The sequence below is a fragment of the Tachyglossus aculeatus genome, chromosome X1 (genome assembly GCF_015852505.1).
Source record: "Tachyglossus aculeatus isolate mTacAcu1 chromosome X1, mTacAcu1.pri, whole genome shotgun sequence".
NCBI classification, from domain to species: Eukaryota; Metazoa; Chordata; class Mammalia; order Monotremata; family Tachyglossidae; genus Tachyglossus; species Tachyglossus aculeatus.
In genome coordinates, this window is record NC_052101.1 from 99661887 (window position 1) to 99682723 (window position 20837).

The 20837-nt window shown below is 41.5% G+C and overlaps 1 protein-coding gene across 4 annotated transcripts in view; it reads right to left on the bottom strand.

Moving 5' to 3' along the window:
- Window positions 1-20837, bottom strand: part of GRM7 (glutamate metabotropic receptor 7) — an 808167-nt gene that overhangs the window by 777523 nt on the left and 9807 nt on the right. The gene's annotated exons all lie outside the window — the stretch shown is intronic.

Here is a 20837-nt window from a genome sequence, read left to right on the forward strand (position 1 = left end):
CACTGTTCTAAGCACTGGCATAGATACAAGGTCATCAGCTTGTCCCACGTGGGGCTCACAGTCTAAATCCCCATTTTACAGATGAGGTAACTGAGGCAGAGAGAAGTCAAGATGAGGAAACTGAGGCCCAAAACGTTTAAGTGATTTGCCTAAAGTCACACCCCTACTACCATGCACTTAGTCCCAGCCTATAAGCACTTGGTTACTCACACCCATCCCCAGCCCTACAGCACTTATGTATATATCCTTAAACTCAGTTGCTTCCCCTACCTGTAATTTATTTTCCTGTCTGTCTTCCCCTCTAATCTGCAAGCCCCTTGTGGGCAGGGATCATCTATACCTGCTCTTTGGTATTTTATGCTTATTACAGTACTCTGCACTCAATAAATGTCACTAACTGATTATCACACAGCTGGAAAATATTTTCTCCCATCTTATATTTAAATTCTGATGTGAGTCCTAAATTGAAATGCATAATACAATGCAGCAAACTCAAAGAATATATTATTAGGTGTTCAGCCTCTTCCATCCAGGTTCCCAAATATCACTAGACCCCAAATTCAAAATCTTCATTATATAACCACTGTTATTCCATCTGGGACCCTCTCTGCTCCCCCCTCTCTCTAAGGCAGCTTCAGCTGACCTGTGCCTAATACTCTCACCCCAGATCCTCCAGGTCTCCTGGGTCCCTGGGTATTTTGACCCCAAACAACAACAAACAATTCCCACTGCCTCTGATTCTCTAATGATTTTACCTATGAACATGTGGAAATTGTGATAATTATGAACAATACGGACAGCTGGGCTATGCTTATCTCACAGGAACAAATGTGTTAGCACATGAATCATTGTATTTAAACGTGGACATTCATTTTCTAGCTAACATCTGGAGCAGCACTATGAGACACTGCAGCAAAATGTTTCAACCTGTGGGTTCTGCTGTAGTGAGAGGAAGTTTCCATCCCCAGTGTGTTCTATTGAAGAGAGCAAAGGTTTCCAGACATAATGCCTTCAGATTGGCTGTTGTTGTACTACAATAAATCATGAATTTAGTGACAGAATGTAGAGGGTGCTAAAGATAAGGCACACCTGACCAGGTATATTCTCTCCAGATCCAGTAAGAAAAATAATAGAGAAGAAGCAATGGGGAAAACCTTGCTTTATGAACAGTCATAAGCATTCATTCAATCATATTTATTGAGTGCTTACTATGTGCAGGGCACTGTACTAAGTGCTTAATAATGATGGCATTTGTTAAGTGCTTACTGTGTGCCAAGCACTTACTGTGTGCCAAGCATTGTGCTAAGCACTGGGTGAGAAACAAGGAAATCATGTTGCCCCATGTGGGGCTCACAGTCTTAATCCCCATTTTACAGATGAGGCAACTGACGCACAGAGAAGTTAAGTGACTTGCCCAAAGTCACACAGCTGACAAGTGGTGGATTAGAACCCATGATCTCTGGCTCCCAAACCCATGCTCTTTCCACTGAGCTATGCTGGGAACCGCAGAATTTCGAAGTCAGAATGCATTCCATGAGAAAACTTTACAAGTGGGAACATGTTTAGAGGATTTTACTGTTTTATTAATCCTGAAAATTAAATCATTTCTCAATGAAAGGACAAATGATTTTAATGGAAGTGATGTTAGTGTGTAAAGAGAATAAGATAGAGTAAAATTATGAGTCAAAAAGGTAACAGGACATCTAATTTGATTTATTGCCAGGAACTACAGCATAAAAAGCTTCTCACAGTTTAGGCATTCAAGAGAACTCTCCAAACTGTTGGCCTTCTCCATTGCCTGACAGTGAAATTGATAGGCATGCCGGTCAGTTCAGGTATAGCAGTTAATATTGCAGATCTCTGATGGATCTGGTTAAATAAAATGTATGCCTTTAAATGAAAGGAGGGCATTTATTTTTTTTGCATCTGCTACCGAATTCAGCTTTAATAGCATAAAGCACTCTTAGCCAACTGTTAAGGAAAACAGAATGCAAATGCAGCATGCTTCACTTCATTTATTTCAGAGCTCTGAGTGTTAGGGAAGGCACCACCTGGAGAGCAAACTTGGATTTTTTTTTTCAATGTAAAGAAAAACAGCCCTCCCAGCTTCTAAGGCTAGGAATAATTTAGTGCAAATTGATGAAGAAATCACGAAGAAACAAACAGAATATTCCTTGCCAAGTTCTAATCCCAGAAATAAAGTAACTATTGCATTGGCTTCTGTAAAAATAGTTTCTCTTCTAGAACTCACACGCATAGATCTGGTAGGAAAAAAAAATGTAAACTGTGGATTTATAGAGCTCCTTTGTTCTCTTGAACTCCAAGTACTTCCACACAACTTGGGCCTGGCTTTCCAGTGATGAGAGGGAGCTAGAGTCACTATCAAGGGGGAGGGAAGAAGATAAGTCTCTTCCCCTCGTTACCTCTTATCTCTAATTCTCAGTACAAATCATAATGTAGATGACACATGACTGATTGGCACATAGCAATGACCAGCAGGAGAACCTCCTATACATATTTTTTGATCAGTCCATGGCTTCGCTAGCTCACCTATCCCCCCAGAATGTGGAGAAACATACTTACTGAATTTGTCAGAGAGCCTGGGTAAGACTGTTTTTCTGGGAATGTGTATACTGTAAAAAATGTTGTAAAGAATAACTGCCAATGTTGTCCTAACCTCCCATCTAGTTCAATTTCTGAAGTTCCCACTCTTCTTCCCTGTTTGTTTGCTAAGGGCAATTATTTCTTTCTAAGTGATTTTACATTTTCTATTTTCTAAAAATGATTTAATTGTCTATAAAACATTCACTGCTGCACTTATCCTCAATTTTTTCAACTGACAAGTCACACCTAACTGTTTTTCACCTTTTAAAGTATTCCTTACAAGATTCTTTATTCTTCCATCTTTTGACCCTTACAAATCGTTCCTTCTTATGATTGAGAGAGCTTTTTTCTTCTGGTCTTCTACCATTTTATTCCTTGGGACTTCAGGGGAATCAACAAGTACCTCAGAAGTACAGTCCTCCCCATCTTCCTTTTCGCCCCTCCTAATCAATGCACTTTTCTCAATAATTTAATTCTTCCACCTGCACACCCATTTATTCCCATCCATTTTCCTCCTTCCTTTCCTGGCTGTGAGTGACTTCCTACTGCAGCCCAGCCCGCGTGCTTCACTCCTCCAACACCAACCTACTCACTATAACTCGATCTTTTATTTAGCCACTGATCCCTTGCCCACATCCTCCCTCTGGCCTGTACCTCCCTCCCCCTTCTTATACTACAGACCACTACTCTCCGTACCTTCAAAGCCTTACAAAAATCACATCTCCTCCAAGATGCCATCCCCAACTAACTCCTCATTCTCCCTATTGTCTCTCCCTTCTGTGTCACTTATGCACTTGGATCTGTACCCTTTAAGGACTTTAGACTCACTCCACCCTCAGGCCCAAAGTATTTACATACACATCCATAATGTATTTTGTTGTCTGTCTCCCCTTCTAGATGGTAAGATTTTGTGAACCGAAGATGTGTCTACTAACTCAGCTGTGTTGTACTCTCCCAACTACATAGTACAATGCTCTGCACGCAGTAAGTGCTTGATAAATACCATTGATTGATTGATTATGGACAGGGACAGAGACAGGGTAAACATCTAGCCCAAGTTACACAGCAGCTAGTGAGTGAGTCAGGATTATAACCTGGATCACTTTACTTCTAATGTACTGCTCTGACTCATTCCACTATGATGCCTTCAAAATCTGTTCCATTTTAGTCTGTGTTAGAGGATGGAGAAGGAGTCAGTCATGGTTCACATTACACCCCGTCATAGAATAAATTACTATTAGTTTGGTAATCAATAAATCAATCATATTTATTGAGCGCTTGCTGTATGCAAAGCTTGGAGGGACTACAACATAAGAGTTGCTAGGCATGTTCCCTGCCCACAAGAAGCTTACAGTCTAGAGTCTAGTACAGCATTTAAACTCTGGGGTTGAGGACTGAGGGAAGATACACTATTGAGCAGCATTCTTTTTTAGCTAGAAAATGAAGACAAGAACTCTTAAACATGGAGAGAGAAAAATGAATGATGGTGTGAATGAATGATGTGGCAAAACTCTCTTACGAATCAACGCATTATCCTGGTAAGAGGGTTTGTGTAGGCTGATGAAGCTTAGAGCTATGCCACATAGGGCTACCCATAATGTAAAGGTCAAAGCCGAAGTGTCAGACAAAGTTGATTCACCTGTGCTGGGCAATGGTGGCATGGGAAAAAGTCAAAAGTGGATGATGAAGTGATCAAAACACTGATCAAAGACAATGGCAGAGACTCAGGTTTTTTACTGCACGGAAGAAGACAATGGTAAACCACTTCTGTTTCTTCACCAAGAAAACTCTATGGGTATACATAACAGAACGACCTTATGACAGAAGATGGGACGCTCTGAAGAGGGTATGTCCATGGGGTTGCTATGGGTCAGAAATGACTCGGTGGCATTTGAAGAAGATGTGACAAAAGAGTGTTTTCTGATTTACTTTTCCAACTAAAACAAAAAGGATGACAGAAGCAAGATCATCTACCTCTTTCCTTATGAGAAAGAAATCACTAAATCTAATGCCTATCTTTCCAGCTGTATTAGCTGTATAATCTCCTTTATTCCTCATTTTCAAAAACCACAAACAAAGCCTTAGAAATAAGCACAGAAACATTTACCAACCCTTGCCTTCCCTCAAAATATAAGCAAGTACAAAAATGAAAGAAATCTACTCACATTTGATTGATTAAATCATTGACATCAATGTGCTACTTGCTGAAACCGAATAGATGTTGGCAATTTGCCCAGCTCCCATAACACCACTGTCACAGCCCTGATAGTACCCAGTGACTAATCCAATTGTAAATCTGGGTCATCCCTTCAGAGTGTGAGCTCCTTGTGGGAAGGGAACATTTCCACCAACTCTATCGTATTTTACTCTCCAAGCTCTTAGTACAGTGTTCTGCACATAGTAAGCATTCAATAAATACCATTGATTGATCCAAGGCACCCAGGAAGTGAATGGGGAAAAGAAACTGGCAAGGAGCTAGGATTCTGAAGCCAAGAGTTCCATCTGTTATAATTGGTGGCCTATGATACATGTGAAATTATATATCATGCACCCCTAAATAGCCTACAGAAACTGAGGTAAATCATACATATCATAAACCCTAAAAATACGTACCTTCTACATGAGCTAAATGTTCACCTCCGGTCTTGGTTTCAAACAAAACAAATTCATGACTGTAAAAAATGCACCCGGCATCAAAGGAAAAGGACCTTGGTTTTCTTTCCCAGTTATACAGGCCAAATTATAGTAGATGCTGATGATATGAATTTTTCTTGAGAGCCCGGCTGTCTCATGCTTGGTTATTTAGACCTGAATCACCCAACAGAAAGGGTGTAAACATTAGCAGTTTTTAAACCTGGATTCCTATATTAAAGTTTTCCCAAGAAACTAAAAAGAAGGGTGGGGGTGTAGGATTTCTTCTAATCAAATTTGCAACCTTATATGAGCAGCTCATTTTGAGCCTTTTCCAAAACTCACAATTAAACACAGTACTGAAGAAAAAGTGGCCCATTAACCCTATAGCACATACTGATTTACCTGCAGATTCACTGTAAGAAAAATATTTAAATTGATTAGAATTATAGTTTGCAACTTTATGATCTACTTAGAATAATTTATGATCTTGTTCTTTGGTGATGTGATCAATTATATAAGCAGCAATGTAAACTAATGCCATATTGTTGTGGTATAACTCTTATCCAAGTAACATGGGATGAAAATTGATTCCAAAATGTTAACATATTCAACTCTTGGACTTTTCTCAAAACATTTTTTACTGTTACCTCAACATTAAAAAAGCACATCTCCATGGAACCAAGTCAATAAATCCTCAAAAGTGTAAAAGCATTTCTTCATAGGTCAAGAATTAAATGGATTTTCAGGTCAACTTGGACTTTTTTATTCTTTATTGTCCAGATAATTATCTCAGTTCTTGATTTCACTTTGTCTGTGGAGACTTGGTCATAGTTTAGGCTGTTATGAATAATGGCACTTCAGGTATTTCTTTTTTTAATCAAAAATATACCATTACAAAGAATATAGCAACAGGATCAGTCCCTTATGAGTTTGTGCTTCTACTTCTTTTATACTTGAACCTACCAGTAAGATGGGAATACATACTTTATCCCTCAGAAGTTGCATTAAATCCTTTGGGCCACTAGGGAATCATTTAGTGAATTATTGTTTCAGTGCAATAGAATGAGCTCAGGTGGCTTAAAATTGTCCGTGTACCTCCCAAAGGACAAAAATTTATCTCCTCATCATTGATGAGGTCAGACTCTATATTCATATTCTATGGATACCCAAGAAGTAATGGGATGTAAGTGTAGGGAGGGAAAGATGAATAGATGATTCCATCCACAATCATCCATTTGGGTGTCCATATAACTGTATATGATGAGAGAGTAAAAAAAAAAAAAACCAAAACCAAAAACAAGTGCATATTCAAACTTGCCAACCTAAATTTTTCATTACACTTACTCAAGAGCATTTTTAATGTTGCACAGTAAAACATTTATTGTGTTTCATAGTACTTTCTAAAGAAAGATGAGTGCTAAAATAATACAATGGGCAAACAAAAATAATTAATTAAAGATGCAGTTAATTTTTTTCCCCATCATTTCTAAGGCAGATATACCATGATACAAGTAGACAGTCCTCTAACAATACAAAATCATCATCATCACTTAAGGGGAATTACTCTAATTTTTTAACCTAGAAAAAAATTGGTTGTGATGAGAGGGCTTTTTAGCTCAGTTATTTTAGTAGTCTTTATCATTAAAAAAATGTTGGAGCTATTTCTTTTCACAATGAATTGCAGAGTTTCGCTCGAAGTATTAAGAGAGAAAAACAAAGAAAAATTAAAGTGCAACTGGCATCGCTGTGTACTAATGCAACTTCCCAGGATCTTAGTGAACACTTGTAGCTGCTAATGGAGTTTTCACTATGGAAATTAGAGTGGCTATTTTTCATGGTCTGAAGACTAATTTTTCTACTAATTAGCTACTCCATTTACTGGTTTCTTGATTTGCCCATATTACTGCCATTAGCCTTCACAGGAGCAGCTTGTAGGAATTAAAGGTGGAATGAAAAGCTTAAGTAGGAAATGCTACAGATCTGTATAATTAAAGACACTCCAACAAAAATTAAACCATGTAGTTTGACTCTTCCATAAAATGTGGTACACAATATTAATATTTTTCATGGACTCTAGGTATAAGGATGATTAATTGCATCATACACAGTATGTAGAATAACATTTCAAAGTTAAAAAAGTAAGGTTTACCATTTCATATGAAGACAAATTTATCCAAGAAGTGACATTAAAGCAACTCTATAGCACTTCTATATTTCCAATTGTGGCATTTTCTATTGAGATCAATTGCAAAGCTGAGTAACTTTTAAGAAATCCCTGCATCTCTTTCCCATGAAGTATAAAATTTATTTTTGAGCCATTTTTGTACCACCTACATTTCATGAGAACACAATCTTCATTCCAAAAGATGAACAAAGAAAATCTAAAGGTCTGAGAACTGTTGACTTCTAGATGCAAACCTAGATTCGAGACAGAATTTATATGTGCTCTTCATTGAGCACATATTGTGTGCAGAGCACTATACTAAGCGTTTGGGAGAGGACAATACAACAAGGTTGAGAGATACCTTCCCTGCCTACAGAGAGCTTGCAGCCTAGAGGGGGAGACAGACATTAATATAAATGAATTATGGATATGCATATAAGTGTTGCATGGCTGAGGGGGGAGTGAATACAAAGTACTTAAAGGGTACATAAGCGACACGGAAGGCAGCGGGGGCAAAGAAAACTGGGGAAAGCCTCTTGGAGGAGGTATGATTTTAATAAGGCCTTGAAGGTGGGAGAGTGATAGTCTGTGGTCTATGGAGGGGGAGGGAGATTCAAGGCAGAGAGAGGATGTGGGCAAAGGGTTGTTGTTGAAACGGACCAGGCACAGTGAGTAAATTGGATTAGTGGAGCAAAGTGTGAGGGCTGGGTTGTACTAGGAAATCAGCAAGGTAGGGTAGGATGAGGGCTAGGTGATTGAGCATTTTAAAGCCAATGATAAGGAGTTTCTGTTTGAAACAGAGGTGAATGGACCACCTTGGAGATTTTTTAAAAGTGAGGAGACATGGACTCCATTATTTTAGAAAAACGAACAAGGCAGCAGAGTGCACTAAGGACTGAAGAAGGGAGAGGCAGGAGGCGGGGAAGTCAGTGAGGAGTCTGATGCAGCAGTCAAGGAAGGATAGGATAAGTGCTTGCATCAGCTTAATAGTAGTTTGGATGGAGAGGAAAGGACAGATTTAAGCAATATTATGAAGGTAGAACCAACAGGATTTGGTAACACTGAACTATACAGGTTGAATGAGAAAGCTAAATAGAGGATAATGCCAAGGTTATGAATTTGTGAGGTAGGGAGAATAATGGTGTTGTCTATGGTGATGGGAAAGAAGGAGGACAGGGTTTGAGAGGGAAGATGAGGAGTTCTGTTTTGGACATGTTTGAGGTGTCCGTGAGACATCCAGGTAGAGATGTCCTGAGGGCAGGAGGAAACCTGAGACTGCAGCAAAGGGGAAAGGTCAGGGCTGGAGAAGTAGGTTTGGGAATCATCCACATAGAGATGGGAGGTGAAGCTGTGGGAATGAATGAGTTCTCCAAGGGACCTCAGAACTGAGCCTTGTGTTAGAAGGTGAGAGGCAGAGAAGGAGCCTACTAAAGGATCTCAGAACGAGTGGCCAGAGAGGTAGAAAGAGAACCAGGAGAAGACGGTGTTGGTGAAACCAAGGTTGGATATTGTTTCAAGAAGGAAAGATACTGAATATAGACTAGAAAAAATATAGAAGAGAAAATCCATCAATAATCCTACTTACAGAAGAGTGGTGAAGGTCCTCTGAATAGCTGTTAGTTAGTGACAAAATGTGGGTGGCTCTTAAGATTTAAAAAAATGCCTTCCACTTGTCTTTTCCTAGCCTAGGTGTTCACCCTCCTTGCTGTGGTTATCAATGTTTATTAGTACTTTCTGGGTTTTTACCTCCCCAGTGAATTTTTCATTCTATTGCATTGCACTTGTTGCTCAATAGTATATAGGTATGGTAAATTAAGTAGGATTTCCCAAGTTTCCATTTAAGGTTTAAATATAAATGTGACCCATCCTATCCATGATTGATGATTTGAAGGATCAGGAATAATGAAAAATGACAAGAAATAGAGTAAGACCTCATGAATTTGGATCACATTCACATGGAATTCATAATAATTCAGACTATAAACTTACCCCCTGCATCTTTCCTTTTCCCTGCCTACTGCAGCAAAAGGAGTTAGTTTAAAGTATGAAGGTTTTTGATCTATACTGGGGTGTTACAAAGCCTCAGGCAGTAGAATATGCAAAGGTGACTGGGAAAGCAGCAGGGGAGAAGCCCAGCTTCCTAAAGACAGTCAATGAAATAATCAGAGTAAAAGATAGTACAGTAGAGACACCACAAAGGTATTAAGGCAGGCACCCACATAAAAATCTAAGAACACATATTCACAGTGATATGTAAGAGACTGTAAGCTCCTTGAGGGCTGAGATCATATCTATTATATGGAGATACTATTATACCATCATATCTTATTCTATTGTGATGCTATCATTATCATCATCATTAATAATAATGTTAATAATAGCATTTACTGAGTTCTTACTATGTGCCAAACATTGTTCTAAGTGCTGGGGTAGATACAAGTAATCAGGTTGGACACGGTCCCTGTTCCAAATGAGGCTCACAGTTGAAGTAGGAGGAAGAACAAATATTTAATCCCCATTTTACAGATGAGGAAATTGCGACACAGAGAAGTTAAGCGACTGGCCCAAGGTCACACAGTAAGCAGTTGGAAGAGCTGAGATTAGAACCCAGGTCCTCTCTCAGGCCTGTGCTCTTTCTACTAGACCATGCTGCTGCTATTGTACTACTATTGGGATACTCTCCCAAGAACTTAGTACAGTTCTCTTCATGCAGGGGGTGATTAATAATAATGGTATTTCTTAAGCGCTTACTATTGATTTAATTTTTAATGACCAGATTTTTGGTCATCCATAGTGAACAAGGGATGGAGCCTAAAAGAGCAAGAGGAAAGAGAGAAAGGTCAGGGGTGGAAAAAAGGGACAGAGGATGAGAAAATAGGGGAACAGAAAAAGTGTATGAGAGAAAGAGGGAGGAAGAGAGAGAGGAAGAGGGAAGGAAAAAAGAGGCAGAGGAGAATAGCTCACCAAGCGTCTGATACCCTGTCCTTTGCTGCCACTGGTAGCCATATTTGACCACTGCCATCATTCCCTCACAGTGGAAGAGGCAGCATTGGCCAAAATAGTCACTACCAGCTGAACTGGACCTCTCTGGGCCATGGTTTGGGGGTTTTTTTTGTCTTGTTTTGTATCTTTTTATGATATTTGTTAAGTACTTACTACGTGTCAAGTACTGTTCTAAGCACTAGGGTAGATTCAAGATAATCAGGTTGAATGCAATCTCTGTCCCACATGGGGCTCACTGTCTAAGTAGGAGTGAGTAGGATTTAATCCCCATTTTACAGATGAGAAAACTGAGGCACAGATAACTTAAGTGACTTGCCCAAAATCACATAGCAGATAAGTGGAGGAGCCGGGATTAGAACCCAGGTCCTCTGACTCCCAGACCTGAGTTCTTTCCACTGGGCCATGCTGCACAACAGGAAACGTATCATTCCAGTCACCCTGGACATTCCCTGTAATAGCCGGAGAAAAACCAGTTTATCCGGAATTGATACCATCACTACTTCCACCACCACGTTTGCCTGAGTTGAGGTGGCAGTGGCTGCACTGAGCTGGTTCTTTCCAGGCTGATACTGGGAGGCTGCAGCATAGCCTACTCCTGCAGCCTCCCCTACTAGATTGTAAACTCCTTGAGGGCAGGGATTGTGTCAACCAATTCTATGGTACTCTCCCAGATGTTTAGGACAGTCCTCTGAACACAGTAAGCACTCAGTGAATACCACTGCTTGACTGATTGATTGTGGTGTAGTCACATTATTAAAATTAAAACTCCCAAGAGAGGTTCAGGAAGGGTCAAATTGACATTAGCAGTGGAATTGGCAGCAATTGTCACTGTTACTGTTGAAAAAGAGAAATAAGAAGAGAAGGAAAATAAGGAGGAAGATGTGGCAATAAATGAGGAGGAAGAAGAGATTAAAAGGTAGAGGAGGAAGAGAAGAACAAGAAAGAGAATGGAGGAGGAAAAGGAGGAAGAGGAAAAAGGTGAACTGTCTTTTCCCTATCCTCCCTCCTCCCTGTTGCCATGGGGTTGCCACCAAGACCACTGCTGTGGAGAGCCTACACACATACACACACACACACACACAAACACAACTAACCTGTGGTTTCAAAAGTCCTTGGAATTAGTAAGGATTTACTGAAGTTAAAAAGAAAATTGTTAGAGTTGCTTTATATTAAGCAGTATTCTCCTTTAATTTGGCAAAATGCTGAAAGAAATACTTGGGGCTTTTACTTAAGAAGAACTAGAAATAACCCAACATTTAGCTAATGAAATTAATTAGTGATGATTCTTTTCATAAGTGGCCACACAAGACAAACTCTGCTGAAGCTACATTATTTATTAGGATTTCCCTTACCTAGGGTTGCTGAGAACTTGAAAAAATCAGTTATCTTTGATTTTGGGCCCAGACCAAGAAGGAATAACCAAAAACTCACCTTTCTTTAATATTTAAATGTGTTCCTGAATCTTCCAACCTTTGGTACTGAAGCAGGTGAATGAAAATGTTGAAACCACTGGGAGTAATTTGTTTCCTAACTTTTAGCCTCCCCTTTACAAGATACAGGCAATAGAATTATTCACAAAATGAGTCACAATATTTTCACTGCTTTTTTTCTTTTCTCTCTCTACCCCAACAAGACAAAAAAAAAAGGAAAATTATTTGTAGTGTTATTCTGAGCATATATTTGCGTATGCAGGGTGTCTAAGGAAGAACAGGAAGTCCAGAAAATCAAAGTGTTCTACACTGACAAGGTGAAGTGGTCTAAGTGATAGTGAAGTTATATTGATGATGAGGAGGAAGAGGTGGTGGATGGAAATTATTCAGTTCATCAGTGTAGAAACCTAAACAATACCTTTAGTCCCCACCTTCCCCTCCAAATCTCCATTGAGGACAACCTTAGATATGTTGTTGGCAGTATACAGTGATTAGATTAACTGCATAATTGACAATTTCCATTTCACATTGTACTGCACAGAAGCTGTATAGGGACTGTGGAATGTGGATGGAAAAGAAAGCAAGAGTTTTCTGCTTCACTCTCACCTCTCCACTCTATTCTTACCCAAAAAAGAATCAGAAAGAGCAGGGTAACTAGAAAGGTTTCCCTGCTAAGGTTGGTGCCATTTTTCCCAGGCTCTGTCTGAAGCTGTCCTTCATGCCTCTCCAGCCATCTCCACCTTATAAGCCTCTGCATTTATATCCCAATGGGATATGGGGAGTGCCACCACTACACCATCAGGAGGTCAAACTGAAGGTTTTGGCCCAATAGGCTAAGATAATGAGGAGGAGAAACAGAAATTTCACGACCATATCTCTAGGTGACTGTGTCTATATCTACACAGTCCAGAAAATTTGGCATTTCTTTTGCCAATTTGATTTTTATCGACGTTTGGTGACAATGATATTGTTGGCTCTCTACAGGGATCAACTCAACTAGATCATTGTCAAATGTGATTTTATTGCTGCCTGCTATTTTTGGAGAATATCATGATCAGGAAATAAATCTGTAGGTAAGGGAAGGGAGCCATTTCTCCAGCCATTAAACTGTCAGCTCCTCATGGGCAGGGTCTATGTCTTTTATTTCTATTGACTATTCCCCTCACACCTCACATAATTCTTTGCACACAGTAGGTGCTCAATTCATGCTATTGGAGGTGATGAGGAGGAGGATGATGATGTTGATGATAATAATGATGATGATGATGAAGGGCACCATCATTGGGAATATTATTTACCTGGCACAGGGACTTAGAAACTCTCGCCATCGTTGTGACTGTGAGCCTAAAAACCACCAGTGGGTTAACACCCCATCCCCCTGTTTCCGACTTGTTCTGCTGAAACCTGGAAGCTTCCCCAAACCAATGACTCTGGAGGTCCTCCATAAACCAGCCCACCCATAAAATAAGGATGATTCTCGGTCGAGTCACAAACACTTCGGGACGAGGACCTGTGTGAAGGAACTGATCACAAGGCTAGTGGCTGTGACTGTGAGCTTGTGGGCAGAGAATGTGTCTGTTTATTGCTGTATTGTAATCCCCCTAGTGCTTAGTACAGTGCTCTGCATGAAGTAAGGGCTCAATAATAATAATAATAATGGTATCTGTTAAGCATTTACTTTGTGCTGGGCACTGTACTAAGCGATGGGGTGGATACAAGCAAATCGAGGTGGACACGGTCCTTGTCATTCATTCATTGCCTTATTCAACCTTTTTTATTGAGCACTTACTGTGAGCAGAGCACTGTGCTAAGCACTTGGGAAGTACAAATGGGGCTTGTGTCCCATATGGGGCTCACAGTCTCAATTCCCATTTTACAGATGAGGTACCTGAGGCACAGAGAAGTGAAGCGACTTGCCCTCGGTCACACAGCAGACAAGTGGAAGAGCTGGGATTAGAACCCATGACCTTCTGACTCTCAGGCCCGTGCTCTATCCACTATGCTATGCATGCTCAATAAATATGATTGAATAAATGAATGGCTTCCACAATGCCATTCGCAATCTTCTCATCGCTGAGGGTCATGTCATGTTTTGAGCATAAATGGGGCTATGAGGGAAACAAATGAAGTGACACTTCACCCCCTTCTCCCCCTTCTAGACTGTGAGCCCACTGTTGGGTAGGGACTGTCTCTATATGTTGCCAACTTGTACTTCCCAAGCGCTTAGTACAGTGCTCTGCACACAGTAAGCGCTCAAATAAATATGATTGATTGATTGACTGACATTCAGCAGCGTGAGAGAAGCAGCATGGCTCAGTGGAAAGAGCACGGGCCTGGGAGCCAGCGGTCATGGGTTCTAATCCCGGCTCCATCACTTGTCAGCTGTGTGACTTTGGGCAAGCCACTTAACTTCTCTGGGCCTCAGTTACCCTATCTGTAAAATGGGGATGAAGACTGTGAGCCAGATGAGGGACAACCTGATAACCTTCTATCCCCCCAGTGCTTAGAACAGTGCTTTACACATAGTAAGCACTTAACAAATGCCATTATTATTATTATCATTATTATTATTATTATTACTCATAAGCCCCACCCTACCACCCAGTAATGGGGATTGGGTATGCAGTAGAGCCAGCTGCAGGCCTCACAGGAGGAGTGAGCTATCCTCGTAGTGAGAGCACTGTCAGAGGCAAAAGAAGGGTCATAATTCAAGTCTGTTTCTTGTCGATGTCACTGTCTTTTTCTCACAAATACCCAAAAGAGCCACCCACCCTCACTAGTTATGCCATATCATCTACTATTATTAATCAATCAATCATATTTACTGAGTGCTTCATGTCCCATTTCTCAATTTATTTTCAATTCTCAATTCCTTAATTTCTCAATTTCTTTATTTTCTCAATAGAGAACTCTGTACTCTATTGAGAAAATTGAAACCATCAGGCTCGATCTCTTTAAAATCTTCCTTGCTCCTCTTCAGTCCCTCCCTCCTCCTGATCTTTCTTCAACTCCTCCATCTTTTCTAGCAGTATCAAAAGAGGAGATCTCCCACCTCCTTGCAAAATCCACCCCTTCCACCTGCACTTCCAATCCCATCCCTTCGCACCTTATCAAAGTGCTTGCCCCCTCCCTTCTTTCCTCCCTAACCACCATCTTTAACTGTTCACTCTCCAATGGCTTCATCCCCATTACTTTCAAACATACTCATGCCTTCCCTGTCTTAAAAAAAAAACCCTTCCATTGAACCCCGTGGCTCCCTCCAGTTATCACTCCATCCCCCTCCTACAATTCCTCTCCAAACTACCCACTCCCTCCATTTCCTCTCCTCCAACTCTCCTTGACCCACTCCAATCTGGCTTCCTCCCCCTTCACTCCCCCTAACCTCAAAGGTCACCAATGAGCTCCTTCTTGCTAAATCCAATAGCCTCTACTCTATTCTAATTCTTCTCGATCTCTCAGCTGCCTTCGACACTGTCAACCACCCCCTTCACCTGGAAACATTATCCAACCTTGGCTTCACTGACACTGTCCTCTCCTGGTTCTCTGCCTATCTCTCTGGCCATTCATTCTCAGTCTCTTTAACAGGCTCCTCTGCTTCCCACCCTCAAACTGTAGGAGTGCCTCAGGGCTCAGTTCTGGGTCCCCTTCTGTTCTCCTTTTACACCCACTCCCTTGGAGAGTTCAATCGCTCCCTTGGCTTCAACTACAATATCTATGCAGATGATTCGCAAATCTGCATCTCTAGCCCTGATGTCCCTCCTTCTCTGAGATTTCATATTTCCTCCTGCTTTCAGGACATCTCTACCTCAAATGTAACAAGTTCAAAACAGAACTCCTTATCTTCCCACCCAAACCCTGCCCTCCCCCTAACTTTCCCATCACTGTAGACAACACCATCATCCTCCCTTTCTCAGACACCCATAGCCTTGACATTATCCTTGACTCATCTCTCTCTCATTCCACCCACGTATTCAATCTATCACCAAATCCTGTTGGTTCAACCATCACAATATCTCTAAAATCTGTCCTTTCCCTCCATCTGAACTGGTACTACATTAATCCAAGCACTTACCCTATCCCTGCATCTGGATGACCTCCCTGCTTCCTGTCTCTTCCCACTTCGGTCCATACTACACTTGGCTGCCCGGATCATTTTTCTACAGAACCATTCAGTCCATGTTTCCCCAACAATTCAAGAACCTCCAGTGTTTGTCCATCCACTTCCACACCAAACAGAAGCTCCTTACTTAAGTGCTTAGTACAGTGCTCTGCACACAGTAAGTGCTCAATAAATATGATTGAATGAATAGACTTTAAAACACTCAATCACCTTGCCTCCTCTAGACTTTAAGCTCGTTGTGGACAGGGAACATGTCTAGCAACTCTGTTGTATTTTACTCTCCCAAGTGCTCGATACAGTGCTCTGCACACAGGAAGTGCTCAATAAATGACTGATTTACTGATTGACTGTGCAGAGCACTCTACTAACAGAGTTAGCAAACACATTCCCCTCCCACAATGAGCTTACATTCTAGAGCTGGAGACACACATTAATATAAATGAACAAATAAATAGTTCCAACTCCTAGCTCTCTGGGAACCCTGATGCTGTTACAGTTGTCTGTCTGACAGGAAGCATCTCAGCATATGCCATGCTGTCAATAGTGCAAGGCCTCAGACCAAACAGGATGTATACAGTAGCAGTTTTAGAGCAAACCCAATTGCCTCCAATAAACACAGGCTACCATTTTTCAGTCCTACAGAGCTGAAACACAACAAAAATTACTACTTGTCAAACTTCCTTTTGCTAACTGGCTAATAAGTCTGGTCACATTAGTGCCAAGCAGAACCTCTGAACTTTTTTTCAACCTGCTGTCAGGTTCTCTTGGGGCAGACACTGGCACAACTGACATTCCAACTTTCTAGATAGGTGTCCACACCTGCACATTTTTTAAACTTTCAGAACTTCCAGGAACCTTCTTTTCTGCTTGAAAAATTTCTTACATATAATTTCATTACTGCAATATAGAAATTGTCTTAAACAGCGTTAAGGAAGTGATTTCTCTCTAATCGACCTTTCATTTGCAATTTTACACACTAAAAGGCTATAAAATTCATATAAAAGAAAAATATGCCCTCTTTACCTACCCATTTCAACTTTATTTTAATTCATTCATTCTTAGAAACTGTTAGAAGTTATACACTGGCTTGAAAAGCCTTAGAAACTGAGGAAATGAATTGATTAGATTTTAACTCTGGGCTACGTTAGGGTTGGAAGGGGTGTCCTATGGGTGGGCAAACTCTCTTAGATTATGAGCATTATGTGGGACAGAGACTGCGTCTGATTTGACTGAATTGTGTTTACTCCAGAGTTTAACACAGTGTGTGGCACATAGTAAAGCTCAACAATTATTGTCATTTTCACCATCATTATTATTATTAATTAGTATTTCTTCTACTCTCCCTGATCCTAAGACAGACAGCCATGTTTTAATTCAGGACTAATATAGCACAGTCCTGCTGCAACCCTGCAAAAGCATCTAGGGCAACCTATTCGCTTTGTCTTCTATGGGTCCACCTACAGGTAATCTTCACCATCAGTGGTTTCTTCTTCAAGTATAAAGGATATCTCTCTAGGTCTCAATGTTTCTCTCTCTGTCTCACACACACACACACACACACACACACACACACAATTACTCAGAAATTATCTGATTCTATCTTTGTTGTGGTGAGCTATCAGAAAGAGCAGAAAAGGAGACCAGATCTGGAGGAGATAGGAGGGGAATAGTAGTAGTAGTAGTAGTAGTGGCAGTAGTAGTAGCAATAGTAGTAGTAGTAGTAGTAGTAATAGTATTTATTATGTGCTTACTGTGTTCAGACCACTATACTAAACACTGGAAACTAAATTGCAGGTGGGAATTAGACATAGTTTCTGGCTCTCTAGGGGCTCATAATTTATATGAGAAGCAGCATGGCTTAGTGGAAAGAGCACAGGCTTGAGAGTCAGAGTACTTGGGTTCTAATCCCGGTTCCGTCACTCATCTGCTGTGTGACCTTGGGTAAACAACTTCACTTCTTTGTGCCTCAGTTACCTCATCTGTAAAATGTGGATTAAGACTGTGAGCCCCACATGGGATAACCTGATTCCCTCATATCTACCTCAGTAATAATAATAATAATAATAATGATATTTGTTAAGCACTTACTATGTACCAAGCAGTGTTCTAAGCACTGAGGGAGATACAAGGTAATCAGGTTGTCCCATGTGGGGCTCACAATCTTTAATCCTAATTTTACAGATGAGGTAACTGAGGCACAGAGAAGTTAAGTACCATCCTTCCCGTCTCACAAGCCCGCAACCTTGGTGTCATCCTCGACTCCGCTCTCTCATTCACCCCTCACATCCAAGCCGTCACCAAAACCTGCCGGTCTCAGCTCCGCAACATTGCCAAGATCCGCCCTTTCCTCTCCATCCAAACCGCTACCCTGCTAATTCAAGCTCTCATCCTATCCCGTCTGGACTACTGCACTAGCCTTCTCTCTGATCTCCCATCCTCGTGTCTCTCTCCACTTCAATCCATACTTCATGCTGCTGCCCGGATTATCTTTGTCCAGAAACGCTCTGGACATATCACTCCCCTCCTCAAAAACCTCCAATGGCTACCGATCAATCTGCGCATCAGACAGAAACTCCTCACCCTGGGCTTCAAGGCTCTCCATCACCTCGCCCCCTCCTACCTCACCTCCCTTCTCTCCTTCTACTGCCCAGCCCGCACCCTCCGCTCCTCCACCACTAATCTCCTCACTGTACCTCGCTCTCGCCTGTCCCGCCATCGACCCCCGGCCCACGTCATCCCCCGGGCCTGGAATGCCCTCCCTCTGCCCATCCGCCAAGCTAGCTCTCTTCCTCCCTTCAAGGCCCTGCTGAGAGCTCACCTCCTCCAGGAGGCCTTCCCAGACTGAGCCCCTTCTTTCCTCTCCCCCTCGTCCCCCTCTCCATCCCCCCGTCTTATCTCCTTCCCTTCCCCACAGCACCTGTATATATGTATATATGGTTGTACATATTTATTACTCTGTTTATTTATTTATTTATTTATTTTACTTGTACATTTCTATCCTACTTATTTTATTTTGTTGGTATGTTTGGTTCTGTTCTCTGTCTCCCCCTTTTAGACTGTGAGCCCACTGTTGGGTAGGGACTGTCTCTATGTGATGCCAATTTGTACTTCCCAAGCGCTTAGTACAGTGCTCTGCACATAGTAAGCGCTCAATAAATACGATTGATTGATTGATTGATTGCCCAAAGTCACATAGCTGACAAGTGGTGGAGCCGGGATTAGAATCCATAACCTCTGACTCCTAAGCCCATGCTCTTTCCACTGAGCCACACTGCTTCTCTTAGTGCTTAGTACTTAGTGCTTGGCACATAGTAAGTGCTTACCAAATGCCATAATCATTATTATAAGATTAAAGGGAAATTTTTTTAGAAAAAAGACAGGCGCTTGGGTAGAAATATGAAGACTAAAATCGATCAATGGTATTTATTGAGTGCTTACTGTGTGCAGAGCACTATACTAATCCTGCCTATTTGCAGGATTAGTATATATCTGTAATTTATTTATATTAATGTCTGTCTCCCCCTCTAGACTGTAAATTCATTGTGGGCAGGGAATGTATCTGTTATATTGTTATATTGTACTCTCCCAAGCACTTAGTATAGTGCTCATCCTCTCCCACTCCCCAAAACTCACTGAAGAAAGAAGAGGAGTTGGGTTCCTTCTTGCTCCCCAATACCACTTACACACCATCCCACCTCCCCATCCCTCTCTTCACCTTACTCTGAAGCTCATATCATCCCCTGTACCACCCATTCTAGTTACTAGTCCTTTCTCCTGCCTCTTCTTCCCTGTCCCACCTTTCCCAGCAATATTTCAAGAGGAGATGTTAAGATGTCAATTAAGAAAATTAACACCATCAGGTGCGAGCTTCCCAAAGTCACACCTGCCCCTCCTCAGTCTCTCCCCCTTCATGCACCCTCTTCAACTTTCCCACCCTTCCCAGCAATATGCCTAGAGAAGATCTCCTGCCTCCTCTCAAAAGCCAATCCCTCCACATGCACATCGGACCCCATTCCTTCACACCTTATCAAAACTCTCCATACTCCCATTTTCCCTCCTTAACAGGCATCTTCAACCATGTTACCAACTTGTACTTCCAAAGCGCTTAGTACAGTGCTCTACACACAGTAAGAGCTCAATAAATACGATTGAATGAATGAATGAATTTGCTCTCCATGGCTTCTTCCCCACTGCTTTCCAAAATGCCCATGTCTCCCCTAGCCTAAAAAGACCCTGCCTTGACCCCACGGCTCCCTCCAGTTATCACCTCATCTATCTCATACCATTCCTCTCCAAACTCCTTCAGTGAGTTGTCTGAACCCGCTGTTTCAAATTTTGCTCCTTGACCCCCTCTGATTGGGCTTCCATTCACTTCACTCCACATAAACTGCCCTCTCAAAGGTTAATCAATCAATCAATCAATCGTATTTATTAAGTACTTACTGTGTGCAGAGCACTGTACTAAGTGCTTGGGAAGTACAAGTTGGCAACACATAGAGACAGTCCCTACCCAACAGTGGGCTCACAGTCTAGAAGGGGGAGACAGAGAACAAAACCAAACATATTAACAAAATAAAATAAGTAGAATAGACATGTACAAGTAAAATAAATAAATAAATAGAGTAATAAATATGTACAAACATATATACATATATACAGGTGCTGTGGGGAAGGGAAGGAGGTAAGATGGGGGCATGGAGAGGGGGACAAGGGGGAGAGGAAGGAGGGGGCTCAGTCTGGGAAGGCCTCCTGGAGGAGGTGAGCTCTCAGTAGGGCCTTGAAGGGAGGAAGAGAGCTAGCTTGGCGGAAGTTGGGAGGGAGAGCATTCCAGGCCATGGGGATGACGTGGGCCGGGGGTCGACGGCGGGACAGGCAAGAACGA